We start from the raw sequence: 13,096 nt of genomic DNA, 5'->3' as shown, positions 1-13,096 counted from the left end.
AGTCTGTCCTCTGGAGGCTGAGGACACATGTGGCGTAAGGCCAGGGCCTGCTTCCTCACTGCGGTTCTGAAGGCAGGACCCTTGGGGAAGCAGCCCTGGCCCCAGAAGGAATAGGACTGATTTGTCCTTGTAACGCTCTCCAAAAAACCCGGCATCTCCTAAGCTCTAACTCTCTCTGCGGTAAATGTAAGTTGTAGCAACATGGTTGCAGGTGATTTATGGGAGTGGGGAGCTTCTGCAGGGATTTTTGCAATTTAAAAATTTCCACTATTGTTGGTGTAATAAAAAAAAGTTATTCAGATGAAAACAGGTTAAGCTCTGATACCGGTTAACAAGGGAGGCTGCAGAATGTCTATCCCGAGATCTTTAAAACTCTGATCAACAACCATCTGTTTTGGAGGTTTAAGGAGGGCCCAGCCCGCCTCAAGGGGCTCTGGGGGAAAACCACTCTGTTTTCCTCCATCTTCATAATTCCAGGTACAAAAGGAGACAGATGCCCACAGGGAAGAGTGGCTGGAAAGAGTAGCTCTTCTTTCCTTTTCCCTGACAACACAAACAGTGAAGATTAACTCCCCAAATCCCTGTGTAACATTGACTACCCAGCAAAAGAAGTTTCCTTTGAAATTGCATCTGCCTGCCTAAGAGGTCCACAAAGCCTGTATTTTAATGCCGAAATAACTCCAGTTATTTGAGCTGCTGTTACTGCTAAAAGATTTTTGAAGAGGAAGAAGAAAAAGGGTCCTCAAGATGACAAGGAATTTGTCGGAAAGGGCTTGGTACAAACAAGGTGCTGATTTTTTTTCCCTACAAAAGGGGTGGGTACCGTTGCGAAATTGTCCCTGAAGAAAGACAGACAGACTTTTTCACATCACAAGTTTCTCTGCATCAGGTGGCCACTGAGTCTCTCTGCTGAGTGTCTGTAAGTCAGGCCACTCTCTCTCCACCTTCTGAGTTTTCCCTGGTGCTGAAGATGCTGCAAATCCAGATGTGATTGGCAACACATCTTGACATCACGGAGATGCCGTGCTGCTTGCTCTTCTGGGGCTGATTTCAAACCACTGTGTTAACAAGAGCCAGCACTGAGTTTTTCCCCCCGTAAATGAGACTGTATAACCAATATTTTAAAAAAATAACACAGGGATAGATATTATGTAATATTTTCCGAAATTTTTTTTTCTGGCCACCACCTTTCCGTGATCAGTTTTACTCCTGCAGTACACAGCAGAAGGTTGGCAGTTTTGTGATACTTTTTATGCTATGTCATTATCACTCAAGGTGTCCAGATAAATCACTTAATGGGGAGGCAGTAGAGACACTGCTAGGTTAGCTCCGTAACCATCCAGCTGAGAAAAGAGTCCGCACTCACTGACTCCCTTCTGTCCTGGATAGAATCGCGTGGGTTACATTTGCCAGAAACAGACGTGCAAATATTTTCTCTTGGCAGGACTTCCTTCTCTCTATCGTAGTAACAATAATTATGAAAAGATGAATACAGAAGAGTTGCAGCATCGCTTTTGATAATCACCACCCCTCATCAAGCACTACCGCAGACCTGCCTCCAGAATAGAGGCTCTCCTCCCCTCCCTCAGCATCTGCATTATTCATTCATTTTTACAGCTACGTAAACTAAACGGCAGGAAGTTAAATAACTTCTCTGGGCTCATACTTCTGGGATGACGTGGAGCCTGGCGTCCAGCTGAGCTCTGTTTGCCGGCAGTGGCTGGCTCTCTCCCATACTCAGCAAAGCCTCCCTAAGTAACATCCTTGGTCGACCCAGCACTTTTCGGGACTGTCCCTCTAGCACATTCGCTCGCCTCTTCCCATGAACCTCTTCCCCCTTCTTTCAAAATCATTACTTTCCCTTGTAATTGAACAATGATGACTTTAAAGAAAAATTCCAAACATGGGGTACCACTCTCTCTCACAACCATTTCAGTTTCGACGCTGTCTTCCAGTCTTCACCTACATGAACTTAACTAGTATATCATCTTAAATACTAAAAATTTGTATCTTTTTTTTTGCATTTAACGTTATATCATGAATACATCCCCTGTTTCTACATATTTGTTATAATTACTGATTTAATAACTGCATAATATTCCATCAAGCTGATAGACCCCAATTTCTTACACCATTTCTCCTCTGAGTTGTTTATAAGTTGTTATAAGTAACGTTACAATAAACTTTTTTCTAGTATATACCCTTTTTCCCTTCAGTGGGAGTTTTCTTTAGGCTATCTTCCCAAAAGTATAATTACCGGACCAAAGGGTTTGACTATTTTATGTCTGGCCATCTTCCTTACATCCTGAACGCATGCGTACGCGTTCTGACATCCCCTCCTCATCTTCTAAGCTTAATCCGGGATAAACAGAGTTGGTCCATCAATTCATTTCCCACACACCTGGCCAGGCCTTGGGCTGGAGGGGAGCTGCTGCCAGTGTCTGAGTGTAAGTGAGACTTCCCCTGTAGTCCTTGTGTTACCCATTCAGATATCAGGCCAGAAAGGTAAAAACAAGCACTCAGGGCTGGCAAGGGTATGCAGAGTTAGACACATGAATAAAGTATAAAGTGGCAGACCTCTCTGGAAGGCAATTTGGCAATATGTAGGAAAACTCTAAAAATGTGTCTATGCTTTAAAGTCAAGGGAAGGTACAAATATTTAGCTACAAACATTCCATTTTTAATAAGAGCATAAAATAAAAACAAATTTATATCCAAGAAAGAGAATTGGCTTAAAAAATTATAACATCTGCATTTCTAAAGCTATGCAGTCATTTTAAATTATAATTGTAGATGACATATGTTAATGACATAAACATAGGTTCATAATATATTAAATGAAAAAAAAAATCACAAACTAGCACTTATTATATTACCTGTTTATGTAAAATATATAGAGATAGAAATAGTTATAGAAATGCTTCAGTTATTAATAGTATTTATATCTGCATATTGGAATTAAGGGTATTTAATGGGCTTGCTTTTTTATTTTTTTATACCACAGATACTATTTCTTTTGTAAAAAGAAATAAACAATTGAAGCTTATTTTTTTCTTTTCTATGCCTAGTTCTAAAGCCTACACATGCACAAAAATGCTTTCCATGCTCCACCCAGTTGGGACAGGGACAAGAAGAACCACCTGTGTCATCCTGTAAATTCTGTGTGTGCTTTCTCATCCCTACGTCCAAACAACCAGGGGACAGCAAAGGCGTGACAGTGACAGCAAAGGAAGTGAGGGTGCCTCGACCCCTGTAATCAGGGACCAGGGCAGCTCTCCCTGCAGAGGGAAGAAGGGGCTCCTTGAGAGAGTGAGGGTAGCAGAATAAATGCTGTCTCCCCTCCCTGTGTTAATCATCTATTGCTGCATAATTAATCACCCCAGACTCAGGAGCTTAAAACAACAGACATGTACGATCTCTCACAGTTTCTGAGGGTCAGGAATCTGGGAGCGAGCTCACAGGGCGGCTCTGACTCAGGCCCCGGGTGAGATGGTAGTCAAGCCAGGACCACAGTCTCCTGGAGGCTCGGCAGGGGCTGGAGGAGCCACGCCCCCGGGCACCGCACGGTTCTTAGGGACCACAGCTCCTCACTGGCTCTTAGCCAGCAGCCTCAGAGCCTAGCCTCACACACCTCTCGGGACGCGGTGTGTCCTTGTGACATGACAGCTGGCTTCCTGAAAGAGGGATTCGAGAGAAGGTGAGAGAGAAAGCACTTGACGTGGAAGCTGCAATGTCTTTTCAAACCTAACCTTGGAAATGGACTGCAGTCACTTCTGCTGTATCCTACTGGTTACACAGACCAACTCTGATACAGTGTGGGAGGGACCAGGCAAGAGTGGGAACACCAGGAGGCCGGGATCAGGAAGGGTCTTCTTGGAGGTTGCCTACCATACTCTCCAACCCAAGTGCTGCATCACTGAAGCCCCTAAAGACACCTAGAAAGAGTACAGTTGGGAGAACATGGTTAAAAATGAATCTCCAGGGAATTCCCTGGTGGTCCAGTGGTTAAGACTGGGCACTTTCACTGCAGTGGTCCCGGGTTCAATCCCTGGTCAGGGAACTGAGATCCCACACGCCATGCAGTGTGGCCAAAAAATAAAATAAAATAATAAAATGAATCCACAAAAGCTCTAATAGATAATTTTTACTTTCATTGAAACAAAACAATAGACAACACAGTATATAAAGAGCTTATCAAGGGCATATTAAATTAAAAGTAATGGGTACTGTACAATTAATATCCATTTCATTATGCTTTGCTTACTAGAAACTTTTCAGATTTCCCCCTCCAGCCATTTTAAGGAGATTCTTACAAATTTATTTTGCTTATTTAGATGTAGATACGATATACACCAAGAAGGCTTTTTCTGTGTCTGATCCAATGTGAGTGGCTCTCTCATTGATTGCTCTGCATCTTGCTTTGGCTATAATCCTAAAGGCACAATTTTGGCCAAATGTAGTTTACTATTCAGTTACACAGAGGTGAGAATGATTACATTACCTCAAGGCTTAACATCAGGGTTTATAAAGCCTCGACATCACCGTTACCTACTTCACTCCAAAGCCAGAGCACAGAGGCCCCTCACTTCCCTGAGCTCCTGGGCTGGTGCCCCTGCAGGCCAGGCTGTGCCCTTTGCCTGCACCGCTCGGCACCTGGGCCAAGGCTACACGACATCGGCTTCTACTGCCAGGGCTTCCTCTTCACGTCCTTTGCCCTTCCTGGCTTCCAACTCATTTTTTAAATTATTGCCAACAAGAATGACTGAAAATCTGCTTATACTCTCCCCTGAATTCTGCAAGGTAATCAAAGGCATCAAGTGAAGTGAAGAGTGGAATTTTAGGAAAAAGAATTAGTATGACCTTTATAGTCATCCAGTGACTTGGCTGTGACGTTGCTTTGTACTCTCCGGCTTACAGCAGAGTATTTACTAGACTTGCTGTAAATGTATGAATGAATGGATGAAAAGTTGGAGAAGGATAAATTTTAGCCTACTAAGTCTGGCAAAATGAAAAGTTGACAATTCTATAATGTTCCTCCAGCCCCCACCCTATCCAAAAAAAAAAAAAATTCTGGCCTGTGACGTTCTGGCCAGTGGGCCATCGTATAGTTTGTATTGTTAGTACCATGGCTTTTCTCCTGCCTCTTGAGGTCGGGAGACAAAGTCACGCGTATGGACGCTTAAGCCGACCACGTTATCGCAATATGGTGTATCTGCATTAGGAGTCTTGAGGCAAGTAACAAGAGATAGAGAAGAATCTTATGGATGAGACACAGAATGTGTCTAGAAGTAGAAGAAGGGTTGCACTGTGCGGAAAGTTTACCTGCTTGCAGATTTGACTGAGATTGGGGTAAGTCTAAGGAGCCCAATGGTGGGCTCTCCTATCCTGGTAAATATGGTAACGTCTAGCAGCAGGAGAGCAGGTGCTTAAACACTGTGTGGGTCAGGCTCTCCCAGCAGCCAAGTGACACTCTGAACTCACACTAGCTTAGATAAGGGAGGCAGGGACTCAGAGGCAAGGGTTTGAATTCCATCGGAATTCTTTCTCCCCATCTTGTCTCTGCTCTTCTCTGTGTGGATTTCATTCCCTCCTCCTACAGAGAGCTTTCTTCACACAGCAGTGGACACGGGAGCCCACCTCACTGGGTTTCCTGTCAAACGACTCTGTGACCAGAGAAGGAAGGGTTCTTCTGCCGGCTCCAGCTCAGAATACCCTGGGCTGAGGCTCTGCTGGGTGACAGGTCCATCTCTACACCAGTTGCTGTAGCCGAGAAGCTGGCTGTGTTTCTTGACTTCTGTAAGCTTCACGTCCCTCATGTGTAAAATAGGGATAATATTAACACCAACCACAAATTGCTACTGTGAAGATTAAAGTAGTTTAAATGAGATAACGCATGTAAAGTACTAAATTCCATACATGGCACGTAGTAAATGCTCAAAAAGTCTATTGTCAATTTGGCAAATGTTGATGCTTTGTGAGTATAAAACTAAACCACGGTATCTGGTCTTTCCCTTGTTATCCAAATGGCTCAGACTTCTGCTCTTGCCAACCCTCCCCTATTCCTATAGCCAGACTGGAGTTATGTTGAATAATGTATGAAAAATACTTTAAAACCACGCATGTAGGAAGGTGCGAGAGGCTCAACAAAGGTCAAAACTGGCACCATACAAGTTAGGACTTAAAAGAACTTTTTGATATTTCAGGTAACAAAACTTGCACCCTGACTTTACTAGGTCGAGGCAGAAAAATATAAATTAGTGCCTAGGATCCTGCTATCATGAAATGTGAGCATACTGGATTTGCAGGCTGATGAAGCCAATCTCAGCTATTGTCGATTTGCTTTAAGGCCTCTGTTTCTTTCGTCTGTAGAATGGGGATAATGATATTCCCCTTCGACTCCCACACTGGGGTGTGGTGAGACGTCATGAGGCACTTTGGAGAAATGGTAAAATGCTTTGAGCTTAGCTAGTGAAAGGCTTTGTGCAGTCACTCAACGCTATTACATGGACCCTTCACAATTTTGTGTGTTTGAAGTGAGAAGTTGGTTGGCACTACTTCAGAGCACTGCTAAGAAACACAGATACACTAAACAGTCTTTTTAAAAAACGGAGATTAAATCAAGACAGAAAGTTTGGCCCAGTTACTGCCTTGTCCTAGTGGGACCTCATGCTGGATCAAGTTGACATCCCTTTCCTCTGAGTACCACCCGTACTGATTACCTACCCTGTCGTCATTGCAACTCTTCTATTTACTCCTCAAGTCAAGGGTCATTCATCCCACTGAGGTGTCATTCTTCCTTCACCACAGTTTGAGAGTTTCAGTTAGATAATATGAATTTTGGATGAATTACCATTGTATTAATAGCATGTGCAATTATATCTCAATAAAACTGGGGGGAAACCCCTAATATGTGAGGAAAGATAATTGTATGCTATAAAGCAGCAAACTGAAAAACAGTTTTTTAAATTGAAATATAGTTGATTTACCATATTGCCTTAGTTTCAGGTGTACAGCACAGGGACTCAGTATTTTTGCAGATTATATTTCATTATAGGTTACTACGAGATAGTAGGTGTAACTCCCTGTGCTATACAGTATATCTGTGTTGCTTATATATTTTATATACAGTAGTTTGTTAATCCTATACCCCCAATTTTTCCCTCCTCCCTTCCCTCTCCCTTTTGGTAACCACTAGTTTGTTTTCTATATCTGAGTCTGTTTCTGCTGTGTATATACTTTCATTTGTAATATGTTTTAGATCCCACAATAAGTGATATCATATAGTATTTGTCTTTCTCTGTCTCACTTATTTCACTAAGCATAACATTCTCTAGGTCCATCCATGTTGCTGCAAATGACATTATTTCATTCTTTTTCATGTTGAGTAACATTCCATTGTGTATATGTACCATATCTTCTTAATCCAGTTATCTGTTGATGGGACTGGGGGTGCTTCCATGTCTTGGTTATTGTAAAGAGTGCTGCAATGAACACTGGGGTGCACGTATCTTTTTTAATTAGTGTTTTCATTTGAAAAATAGTTTTTTGGGACCCCCCTGGTGGTTCAAGTAGTTAAGACTCTGCACTTCCGCTGCAGAGGGCGTGGGTTCAATCCCTGGCCGGGGAACTAAGATCCCACAAGCCATGCAGTGCAGCTACCTGCCCCCCACAAAAAAAAGAAAAAGAGTTTTTCAATAATATACTGAAATGACAATTAAACTCTTAAAAAGGCATTAACCCTAAGGCGTTAACCCTAGAGACTGTCATACAGAGTGACGTGAGTCAGAAAGAGAAAAACAAATATCATATATTAACACATTTATGCGGAATATAGGAAAATGGTACAAATCAACCCGTTTGCAAGGCAGAAATAGAGACACAGATGTAGAGAACACACATATGGACACCAAGTGGGGAAAGCGGGGGTGGGGGAGTGGGGGTGGGTTAGGTGAGGATGAATTGGGAGATTGGATTGCCATATATACATTACTAATAAGAAAAAAATATCAAATTGTACACTTTAAATATATGCAGCTTATGGTATGTCAACGGTATCTCAATAAAAGTTCTTAAAAAAAATAAAGTGAGTGACGGGTACATGGGGGGAAAAAGAGGCATTAACCCAGTGATATGCCAGGACCAGTTGATATTGGCTTGTGAGAACCGATTATCACATTTTTAGGAATTTTTTGAACCAGTTGTTAAATACAGTTTTTTTTTTTAATTTATTTATTTATTATTTTTTGGGGGGTACACCAAGTTCAATCTAAATACAGTTATTTTTGAAGCTAAATCATATAAGCTTACAATTTTAAAAATTACATTGAAAACAAGGCTAACAATTTCTCAAAACATCACTTCATAGTAATTTTACAATTATATATTCTCTTGAGGTTATTTATAGCTAGTGTCTATGTCTATTGTATCTGTATGGTGGAAATATTATATAATGATGTGCTTCTCTGCACTTTTTCCCATCTGCATGCTCAGTAATATCCTTTTGGTTGCTTGAAATAGCCATGGTAGGAGCATTTACACCCTTGAAACAGGACTGCTACAAGTCAGGGCTCTCCCACCCCTCAAGAGCCACTTGTCAAACATTTACCAGCATACCTTGTCTAGACCCATAAGGACAAAGAGAGAACAGGAATGGAGACAAGAGCAGACAAAAAATGTCAACAATATTCTGGAAACTAAAAAAAGCAAACGAATGAGAGGTAATTAATTTCATAGAGAAGATACAGCCAAAACCTAAGCCCACAGGGAGGGAAGTCTGGAAGGTTGGAACCAGCTTCCACAGAACCTTAGAAAGAAACAGAAATTGGTTCCCTTTGTGCAGAACATGGGTGCAGGTATGCTGAAAACAAATGTGTTGAAAACCTGTGCGAGGAACAAGGAGACGCCCCATTTCTTCCCATGGCCTGCACAGCCAGGCCGTGCCCCTGCCCCGCCCTGGGAGAAGAGGTTGAATCAGAGATCATCTGGACAGCAGGCACAACTGGGAGCCGGCATGTGACCCGCTGCTGAAACAGGATTAAGTGACAGTCTGCATTTTGGACTGTAACATCCCGCAGTCTCCTCCCCCCTCTTGGCTCCCAGAATGCTGGCAGTGAGGCTTATACCCTACAGGCAGATCAGATGATTCATCTCTAGGGAAGCTGATGAGTCCCAGAGAAAAGACAGAGACTGACCTAGCAGGATCCCCGAGTGAAGCACCCAGATTGCTGCAGAATTACCAACCCGGAGCCCAGTGGTCCATAAGCTTCACCCTGACACACATCCCTTTAGTATGAGCACTAAATCACGAGACATTGAAGGGAAGCCTCTCACACGAAGAAAAATTATTTGCGAAGTCCAAGTCTATATCCAGACAAGCTATCACGTGCAACAGTCCAATAAAGACACTTACAAGGTCCCCAAACATTCACCTGCCATGAACCCTTTCTCAAGAATCTACTGAAGGGTGTGCTCCAACAAAACAAAGAATTACCCAAGAAAGAAGACAGAAGCTCCAGGAAATAGGGGATCCAACCCAGGAGAGAAGGAAAGGGGATTCCCAGGATGATGCTAAAGGGAAGCTCTGAGTTGGTAACTGCAGTGGGCCAACCGGGAACCAGCCCCGAGTTTGGAGCAGGAAGAGAGCTCCAGGAAGACATCCCCAGGAAGACATCCCCACAAGGAGGGAAACACAACTGAGAGATTACCAATGTGTTCATCATGTTGAAGAGAGTCTGGGGATGAATTACTCATAAACACCCCAAAATACTACACAATTAAATAGATAAGGCAATTATTAACTCTGGGGGGGAGAGATGTACAAGAAGCAAAATGTAATTATAGTACACTGTGTAGACAGTCAAAATAATGCAAATACTTATCGGTGATTTAATCAGAAATTGTGCTGTCCATAATTTATAATATTCTAACGTGCACATACTTCTCACATTTTAACATCTTGGAAGTCAGACTGCAACTTGTAGTCAATGTGATAAGAAAGTATTGTTTCAAAGTTTAACTGGGAGCACATTTGTTCTTTTGTAGTGACATAAATAATGCTACATCTTATGATGGGTGGCATCTAAGATGGGATGAGAACTCTGTGGGAAAGTGAGAGACAGGTGTGAACACCTGTGTCTAGGAGTGGGGAGGAACGCTAAACCCTCATCTTCCACAGCAATGTCAGTAGAAGATTTCCAAAATTATCAAAGTAAAGATACAGCTTTATAAACATACTATTTAGAATGACTGCTGCAAATACCAGGGGTACCACTAAAATCACAGCCAGCAGTTGGCTCTGGGAAATAGTAACTGTGGGTAAGAATGGGTGAGGCAGGAGGCACCGGGTTGTGATGTTTTTATAAATGTGAATTTTTAAACTATATATCTTAGAAATACATAGAAAGAAGAAGGATAAAACGCAGCGCTCCATTGCAAGCCTCACCAGAAGAGAAGTTCTCAGATCGTGAAAATGAAGACGGGTCTTTATGGTCTCCTCTTTCAGGACAAGGCCGCTAATGTCCCCACGCCCATCCCGGGCTGGTCTTAGGAAGTGAGGCTCCTGGGCAACGTGTACATTGTCTCACAGACCACCTCTCACCTCCCATCTCAGGAAACTCAGCTGCCTGATTTTTCACTCTCAGACGAGATAGCTTGTCTTCGGGGAAAGTGGAAACTGCAGGGCATACGACACGTTTTTCAAATGCTTGTGTTCCCCAGGGCCCTTGAGAACGAGAAAGGAAGCTGGCGGTTTGGCAGGTGTGGAGGCCCCTTCCCGCAGACATCTGTCCGTGGTTCTGGAAGCCCGGGCCCCTCCTCTTTATGGAGGAAGAACCCTGGATTCCTGATGAGATGAGGCACAGCCAGTGCCAGCTGCACGTCAGCCTGGAAGAAGAGGGTGAGAAACAAGAGAAAGATCCCTCCTGGTAAAGCAAGAGCCGCCTGCTCCTCGGATGTCAGAGCCACACATGCATGAGCTCCTGCAGGCCAGGAGGCACCCAGCTGTTCCCCAGGACATCTGGCACTGCCCGACTCTGTGTGGGAGAGAAGAAACGTCTGCAATGCTGCCAGGGAACTGGGTGAGGCCACTGATGCTGGGAGTGACTTGGAAAAAGCATCTGATGAGCTCGAGGCAGTGGAGAGGCCACCAGGACCAGCATCTCTCATCCCGGGCCCACCAGACTGACATTCAGCTGCTGTGAAACGATGCAGCCACACCACGCATTCAAGTGGAAACACTTCACACAGGTTGCTAAACAGCCAAAGCCCTGGCCCCCCCAGACCCTCCACTATCCTGCAACCAATGGGGGAACATATGGCCCAGCAGGGGGCCTCCAGGAGCTGACACCAAGGCCCCACCACGGGTGACTGCTCTGATTGGTCAGGCTTGCTTGTTGAATATTTAAAATATCACTCCCTGCAACTAGATCTATCAGTGAGAGGTCAGAAAGCTGACTTCCTGCAGAAACCCCTCCACCTTCCTCTCCCTGCCTCCTTTCTCCCTAGCCCAGCATTTGCCAGTTTAGAACACCAGGGAGTGTCTTTTGTAGACACTTGTCTTTTTCTATGTGCAAAACATCTTTTTCTATGCGCAAGAAGAGAAGCCCTTTTCTCATTCCCTGGGGGACCCTGATGCTCCAGACTGCAAGGAAATTTTCCTATGTGCCTCTTCCTTCTGCCTCCCTAACTAGTTTATCCTGATGAAATTAGGTTAAAATGGCCAAGGAGAGCATCCTAAAGGGGAAAATAAAGTTAGTAGAGGTGAACGTGCAGCCTTGGGGGCACATGCTGACTGGGATGAAAACAGCCAGGGCGGGCCTGGGTGGTGTGCACAGCCCAGCGGGGATCCTTTGCTAGAGGCCTCTGGGTACCACTCGCTCTCATCCTGGCTGCCAGGGGCCCTCTTTCACTCCACCTTCCCCATCCCAGCCCTCACCCCACCCCCAGCTGCCACTTTTCCTTTCCAGCCCCTGCAGGAGAGGCATCTCCTGAGCCCTGGCAGGGCCCAGGTCACAGACCTGAGGATTTCCCTAAGGAAACTCTGGGCTCCTCTTATGCAGCCATGGGGAAGGGGACTGCTCTTTTCACAAAGTGGAGGTTTAACTGTTCCCTTACCCTTGTGTGGAGGTGGGCTCAGGTCTCGCCAGTAGAGCCAAGACGAGGCCCCTGGCTCTCCTGGCTCATGGAGGGCCAGGTACCAAGGGCACCCCACAAACAGCCTTTGGTCCTTGTCGATGTGCACTGTGATATGGGGAGCAGTTCAATCCGTTTCTTCTACCTCTATAGAAGACGTTCGCAGTCTCTCAGAATTATAAAACTTGGGACAACTTAGCAAACGATCTTTTTGGTTTTGTTTTTGTTTTGCTTATTTGATTTTTGGTTTGTTTTTATGTGAAATCAAAGGCAGGCTGCAGAGTGGAAAGAGCCCACACATTAAGGACTTAGAAGACCAGCGTAAATGCTAATCTCCCTGACTGAGGCCTTCTCTTCCTGAAATGCCCACCCCAAAGGGTCGTGGTGAGTAGTAAGTTTAACCCAGTTTGTAAAATCCCTTAAAAAGTGTAAAGTAGCCATGAGAATTTAAAGGATACTGGTTTTGTCTCCTGTTCCAGTGAATCGTGACTGCTCTGCTTGCACTGGCTGCTCCAGACAGGGCCCATCCTCTGGCATGGTGCATGGGCTTCAGCGTGTCGAGGATGCCCACAGTCCTGCTACAGCACTGCAGGTTCTGGGCCAGCCAGGCGACCAGATGGCCAGAGTGGAAGAGATGACATAAAGATGTGGCTTGTTTAACCTGCAGAAGAGCAGCTGGTCCAAGGGGCCGTGGTTAGAATTCTTCAGATTCATGTGTTTTAGGAAAAAGATGAAGTTGCGGACTTCCTTGGTGGTCCAGTGGTAAAGAATCCATCCTACAATGCAGGGAACGCAGGTTCAATCCCTGGTCGGGGAACTAAGATTCCACGTGCTGCGGAGCAACTAAGCCCCCGAGCCACAACTACTGAGCCCAAGCTCCTCAACTAGAGAGCCCAAGTGCCGCAAACTACAGAGCCCATGCACCCTGCAGCCCACATGCCACAACAAGAGAGGAGCCCACGGACTG

At 44.6% G+C, this 13,096-nt stretch overlaps 1 long non-coding RNA gene across 6 annotated transcripts in view; it reads right to left on the bottom strand.

Moving 5' to 3' along the window:
• Positions 1 to 8,000: 8,000 nt before the first annotated feature.
• LOC130835498 (uncharacterized) overlaps positions 8,001 to 13,096 on the bottom strand; it is a 42,863-nt gene continuing 37,767 nt past the window's right edge. Inside the window, exon 5 of one of the 6 annotated variants that reach the window (XR_009048949.1) lies at positions 8,001 to 12,905. This is a non-coding gene — a long non-coding RNA (uncharacterized LOC130835498). The remainder of the gene's footprint in view (positions 12,906 to 13,096) is intronic. The other 5 variants (XR_009048951.1, XR_009048952.1, XR_009048950.1 and 2 more) reach the window with 5 other exon arrangements.

The sequence above is a fragment of the Hippopotamus amphibius genome, chromosome 14 (assembly GCF_030028045.1).
Source record: "Hippopotamus amphibius kiboko isolate mHipAmp2 chromosome 14, mHipAmp2.hap2, whole genome shotgun sequence".
In the NCBI taxonomy this organism is placed as follows: Eukaryota; Metazoa; Chordata; class Mammalia; order Artiodactyla; family Hippopotamidae; genus Hippopotamus; species Hippopotamus amphibius.
The sequence above is the reverse complement of the archived record's forward strand: the minus strand, read 5'-3'. Positions and strand labels throughout refer to the sequence as shown.